Source organism: Solenopsis invicta, chromosome 3 (assembly GCF_016802725.1).
Source record: "Solenopsis invicta isolate M01_SB chromosome 3, UNIL_Sinv_3.0, whole genome shotgun sequence".
In the NCBI taxonomy this organism is placed as follows: domain Eukaryota; kingdom Metazoa; phylum Arthropoda; class Insecta; order Hymenoptera; family Formicidae; genus Solenopsis; species Solenopsis invicta.
The window spans coordinates 15,292,986-15,300,011 of record NC_052666.1 but is presented as its reverse complement, the minus strand read 5'-3'; the positions used below and the strand labels follow the sequence as shown (position 1 = coordinate 15,300,011).

The following is a 7,026-nucleotide window of genomic DNA, read 5'->3' as shown; positions in this document are numbered from 1 at the left end:
GAGGGTATATATTGGAATGTACTATTTGAGCATTTGTTTTGCAATTTTGTAGAGATTATACTTGTAATATTTTTTTTTTTTTTTTTTTGAAGCAAAGTATTAGATACAACTACTTGACAATATGCAAATTTATTGGTTATTATAAATTCCGTTACTTTGTTAAATTTAGCTAGATCTTGTTCCAAGAGTGAATGAGCTCCGTTCCTATATAAAATTTTGATTATAAATTACTCATTGCGACTCACTAACTCCGTGAATAGTTTTTGAAAGGCAGACTCATGAGATATAAGAATGGTATACAGGGTGATTCAGAACGACCCATGTGTCCCTGTAAAGACGTGTTCTTGAATAAATTCTGAGACGATTTTTCCTGTACGAAAAATTTGTCCGACACTTACTTTTTGAATAATAAGAGGATAAAGTTAGCGAATCACGGGAAGGGTACACATGGTAGACAAAGGCGGCGCAACTCACCGTCCGACACAGGTAAGCGCCCGCGTCGGACGGTGAGTTGCGCCGCCTTTGTCTACCATGTGTACACGGCCCGTGATTCGCTAACTTTATCCTCTTATTATTCAAAAAGTAAGTATCGGACAAATTTTTCGTATAGGAAAAATAGTCTCAGAATTTATTCAAGAACACGTCTTTACAGGGACACATGGGTCGTTCTGAATCACCCTGTATAATGATCCTGTTCAGATTAAAAGAAAGTAGTAAGGAATGTGACCATAGTCCCACTTTATTGTGTTCTTTTTTTTTTATAACTAACCAAAGTAAATTATAGTTATATATTCTTTCTAATTTGCATTTATATGTGTACCTTTAATATTATTATTATTATTTTTTTTTAATGCTAAGATAAGTAGTCGGGAGTACTCACTGGCTTCCGGATTGTCAAGGATCCAATGTTGTAGTCCTTAATGGGGTTCCTTTTCTCCTGGTAGAGGATTCTCGTTTTCTTTAGTCCTTTCCTCTTTTGCTGATAAGGACGTGTAAGAGGCTTCCGGTCGAGCGTTCAACAATATAATCTTTAATACAGTTCTTCTTTCTCTTTTGGAAATGGATCCTCGTTTCTTTTTACGGATCTAGATGTGCAATTAGTTTGATTTATCCCCCGTATAATATTCACAAACTCCGTGCGATAATTACAAATGGCGGCTCAGACTGCCTCGTGCCGCATGGCGTGATATAGGTGGCCACACCTTCCGCCATTAACTATTTCAGATTTCCATTTATCTCTCTCTAGTTGTCCTCTGCGAGGAGATAATGTATGTGTAAATGTAACTTCTTATGTCTCTGAGTCGAGATGCAACTATGTAGGTGATGATGAAACTGTTTAGCTCAGTTCAAGAAGACGAAGTAATTTGTTCACTGATATATGTAAATTCACAAGAAAGGGCGAACGACCGTTCGCTTCGACAGTTCCGCACGGAGTCCCTGGTTTGTGTCTAATTGTACTGTGTCCAAATGGATGCTTCCTCAGTCGGACCACGGTGGGCGGTTAGAGAGGGGGGGGGTAGAAATGTTTACAGTAAGCGCGAGAAACCTTACGGCACGCTACGCTTCTGGGCACTCTGGCTGAGCGCAATCTGATTGATCAATTTTAGCCGTTAATAACTCGATAAATAATGATATAATCCGAAATTGGCAAAGAAACTTGTAGTTCAAAATTTAACTTCTTTTGCTCCTTGAAGTATTTATAAAGTGTTATGGGACACCCTGTGTGTGCGTGCGTACGTGCGCGCGTGCATGCGTGCGTGCGTGTGTGTACATAAAGAAATAGTAAAATATTCGTAAATAAAGAAACATAATTGAATACTTATAAATGGTACCTTTTAAACAGTGACTTTCTGCCACAACTGATCCTTTTGTTTCCTTACTCGTTCTTTTATTGGTATTCAATAATCATACAGGGTTGGTCTCTCTTTTATTATAGTTATTAAATCTTCATTTTTTTTATCTATCTGTTTTCCTAGTTAATAAAGTATAATTTTATTGAATTTACCTGAAAAAGTACACATGTGAGACAGCATTTTTAACACATGTTATATATTTATGTATTATTACTTACCATTAATGATATTCCTTGAACATAAAAAACTGATGATACGATCCACAGGTCGTAGAGAACTTTCTTTTTTTAATTTGTCTCACTTTGGACACGCGTTACCTTCGAAAACTTTTCACGAAAGTAAGGTTAATTTTTCCGTTTTAATTCCGTTACGTGAACATTCATATGTGGGGAGCTCACTCATCAAAGCGGAACGGAACAGAAACGGAATTGCTCCGATTGGCTGACCTGGGTGGATCCCGATAGCATACGGAACCGATAACACACCACTTACAGCGGCCGATGCCTAGAGTTTTTTTTGTTGATTGGGTTAGCTAGGTCAAGATAAATGGTTGGTAGGCTATCGGGACGGGATCCGGTAGCGCGCGGTGCGATAGCCCACCAATCAATTATCTTGACTTATCTAACCCAACTAACGGAAAAACTCTAGGCATCGGTTACTGTAAATGGTGGTGTGCTATCGATCACGTGTGTTATCGGGATTCGCCCGGGTTATCGCAACGTGCGCTATCGGTTCTCGTCCGGCTGACCTCCCACAATATCTCCTTTCCGTAACTGCTCTTCCGCTATTTCTTCTTCCGTCGGGATGCACCCTTATCCATCTGGACGAGACAGCATAATTATAATCGAACTTCACGGTAAGTTTGTTTAATTATTTAATTATCCTACGTCTCGTCCGGATGGATAAGTGTAGACGTTTAAAGCTCAGATTTCTGGCCTGTAGCGGTAATCTGTAACTCCTTAACGACAAATATTGCTATCGTTAACTATCGATGTCCATGATTATCGTAAAAGATTATTCTGTAACTACAGATATCGACATTCTTGATAACTAAAATCGTAAAAATCCCAAATATATTGACTAGCCGTATCGATGCGTTTGCGATTGTTACCGGAGGTCTCGGTAAGTTGTTAACGATAGTCGGTGTGAGTCGACAGTGCGTTATTGTTTGAAATGTATACATATGTGTGTAATATATGTTCCCGCAAAGCCCACAACTATGATTTGGAGGTTAAGTTGGTGTCTTTTTATCCAGTTTTTGACATCTTGTAACGGTACGCGATTTTCCCCCGGTGTGAGTGGTGCGGTGCGGGAATTTCGGGATCGGACCGGATCAGGCTCGTTGGTTGGTCAGTTGTTCGAATTGATTGTACCCAGTTGATTAAGTTGGCAAAAGAAAAGGATTTATTTTAGAAGCATAAATGTAGTCGTCAACATAGTGTGGTGAAAAACAGTAGTTTGCGTCTGAGAACGCCGCAGAATGAAAAGAGCGCGTAATATCTGATACAAAAGAACAATCAAAGAATAGAAAAAGAGTAGCAGCTTGCAGGCATGGCGACAGATACGCAAAAATAACTAAAAGCTACGCGGAAAGTACTAACGTCTAATCCAAATAACGGCTTAAGGCTAATTTAAATACATAATTATTCGCGGTTACGTGAACGTAATATTAATCGGAGACAGGTTATGCGGACGATTGGTCCGTTTGATCGGGGGAACCGCGGAACGTGGTGTGATTGGCTAGCGCAATCGCGAGGGCGCGTGCGTCGTGAATGCGGTCTGCCGCCAGTATGTTCACCCATGGAATTTGATTCTGTCCATGGAAAAATTTTCTAAATTGAGAAGTCACCACTTTCTACATACTCGCAGTTTATGATTAATGTAACGACTAGATTTTATTGGTCATTACGTTAATCATAAATTGTAAGTATGCAGAAAGATAGCGACTTCTTAGTTTGGAAAATTTCCCCATGGATAGAATCAAATTCCATGGGTGTTCGTCTCCGCGGTTCGCCTGAGCGCACCCCATGCAGCTGAGCGCTGGATTGACAGGGCGCGGATGCCCTGTCGATGATTAGGTTACAAAAAGTCGGCTCAGTGTCGGTGTGGCAACGAAGGTACTTAAGAACGACGGTGATTGGTCGAGAATGCTCGGCCGGCGATAATGACGAGAATGCTCGTTGAGGATATCGGAGTCGACTGGTCGAGAATATTCGGCCGAGGATAGCGACGGGAATGCCCGTCGAGGAACAGGAGAGCGACGAGAATGCTTGTCTTCAGGGAGCGATCGAGAATGCTCGGTCACTGGACAGGTCGGGTAGTCGGACGGTGGAGGGGCGTATTGTTACAATCTTTTAACTCTTTAACTTTAATTCTTTTAAGAATTGGAAATTCATAGGCCAGCGTAAGAAGAAGACGAAGAAGTTGAAGTTTTGAAATTTCTAGCGTCACTTTATGACTACGGATTTAGTCTTAATTTATTTAGAACGACCAAAGGTATGTAATACATTAACAATGATTAATGATATATCATTAATAACAAAAATTATAATTCTGTTATTTGCATGTTTATAACTTGTGTTTTATATATATATATATATATATTCTATTTTAAACTTTAAAATACTATAAAAAATTAATCTCTGTACTAAATTTATAATCTCTATACTGTACTTAATTTAAATATTAACTTTAGAAATAAAAACTTTTTCTAAGTTAAATACTTCCCATTTTTTTTAATAATAATTTTTTAAGTGATATATGCAATAGTCGGCTATGCCCAGATAACAATTCGTGAGTTCACGTTATCCTCACGACGTGATAATCACGTTGTGCGTGCAAAAGTGCATCACAGTGCCCTCACAATAGGCTTGTTTTCTATTCCTGCACTAGACTGCACTGGAACGTTCCTTCTTGCTTTCGCTAACTTTGAAACATCTATCTATTTCATTTTAAGTGTACACTTATTTAGAGAGTTCAGGAACAGAAAACAAACGGAATGTGATGAGCGTACGCGTGTACGCGTAAAAGCTCGCATAGTGCAATCACCCCGTGAGGATAACATGATAATCCCGCCGTGCGCACAAGAACGTATCACGCCGCCTTCACGATGTGATGGGGGCACGCGTAACTCTGATAAAAAAACTTTTTATAATTTTTCAAAAATTTCTTATATTTTATTTAAAAATATCTTGTAATTTCTTAAATAATTTACTCATTAAATGATCATTTTTTTATAAAAATAAATGAAGAAAATATATATAAGTTTCTCTCCCTTATTTTTAGATTTTTTGCTTTCAAATATATCGTATTTTTTCATATTTTATCATACACAGCATTAATATTATACTTTCTTAGAATATCTCATAAAATTTATTTCACAATCCTTGAATTTTTTTATTCGTTTATAAAAAAAACTGTAATTTTTTTTCTCCAATTGTAATTTTATTACAAAGTTTGCAGATTTAAAATCTTATAAAATTACGATAAATTATAGATGAAAATTAAAAAATAGTTTGAAAAATAAGTATAAGAAAACAATTTTATACCGTGTTTTCTGGTTTTCTCATTTTAATTTTCCAAATTATATCTTTTTAAATCTTCATCTATAACTTACCGTAATTTTACGAAATTTTTAAGATTTGCAAATCTTAAGAACCGTGAAATCACAAAACTGGATGAAAGAATCTAATCTTTTTTGTAAGCAAAAATAAAAATGTGAGGAAATAAATTGTATAAGACATAAAAATGCTATGTATGAAAAAACAAGATTTAAGTATAATATGTAAAAGGAAAAAATCTGAAAAATAGAGGAAAAATTGTAGAAAAATTAATTTTTTCCTAATTTTTTTTAAGTGACAAGTTTTTTATAAGCAAATAAAAAATCTGAAAAAATTTTAAATATATTGTATATGAGACTAGGGTAATTAATAAAAGTCTGGGTCTTAAATTTGCTTTTATGTGTAGCATATTTATTACTTGGTATAAGTATAATATATTTTACATAACTTAACTTTTTTAATTTGCATTTCTATTTCAATAATTTTTAAACGCTTTCTTCTTAAAATAGCTTATAAGAACTAATTTTTTATTATTACAAAATTTTTACTTATTATTATGATTACTATTATATTATTATTAACAAACTTTATTAAATTATTGTAAGGGCAAATTAATTTTCTATAACGATTTAATGATAAAGCGTATAATACTTGTAGAATTATCAAACTTGATTTTCATACATTGTAAATGTTTTAATTTTTATATATTATTCTTTTCTTTGTTTCTAGGAAATTGTGGAATAATATTGCCATTGGTAAATTAGAACTTCTGATTTAACGGCTACTACCAAAATCGTAGAGTATAAAGGTAAATAATTAAAAATATTTATATTTTCTATAATATTACAAGAGCAATTGTAATAAAACCGATAAAACAATTTCAATTTGTTAATTTTTTCTAAATTTTATATTGACTGATTATTCATATGATTCAAGTATGAAGATAGAATTTAATTTCGTAGTACAGTGTATTTGCAACGTTGACTATAACGAAATAATATTTATAGAATACTTGTAAAATTATCAAACTCGGTTTTCATATTTTGTAAATGTTTTAATTTTTATATATTATTCTTTTCTTTGTTTCTAGGAAATTGTGGAATAATATTGCCAAACATTGAAAACAATACGAGAGCAAGCATTTCATATTTTATTGTTGACAGACCTCGCATATATTATTTTATAAGTTCTCTCGAAGAGGTGTATGGACGTTTCGTTTAATGAACATATATAAAATATGTTAGATATTTGCAGATATTGCTAATTGAACAAACTATCATTTACTTACATTTAAATTAAAATTTTAGAATATACAATCTCTAATTATTATAGACTTAATTCTACAAAAATGTATGTATTTCTAACTTCAAATATCTTTGTAACTAAATTTTGAATTAGAATTTCATTAAAGTAAAATTCTACTTGAAAATAATATCAAAATATTAATTGTGTGCCTGTTAATTTTTCTTTTAACCACGTTGTGATTGACCACCAGCCATTCACTACAGTGCTTGAATAGTAAAAAAATTCTAGACACCGTTTGCTGTGAATGCAGTGGTCAATTGCAACGTGATAAAACAGGACCCTCCCATATATTAACAAATTTACAAAAT

General features: G+C 34.2%; 1 long non-coding RNA gene across 1 annotated transcript; it reads right to left on the bottom strand.

The window, feature by feature from the left end:
* Positions 1-661: 661 nt before the first annotated feature.
* On the bottom strand, positions 662-2,448 carry LOC120357258. Its single transcript, XR_005574419.1, has 3 exons — positions 2,072-2,448; positions 1,833-2,005; positions 662-1,253 (listed from the first exon to the last, which is right to left on the bottom strand). It is a non-coding gene; the product is annotated as an uncharacterized LOC120357258 (long non-coding RNA).
* Positions 2,449-7,026: the final 4,578 nt, after the last annotated feature.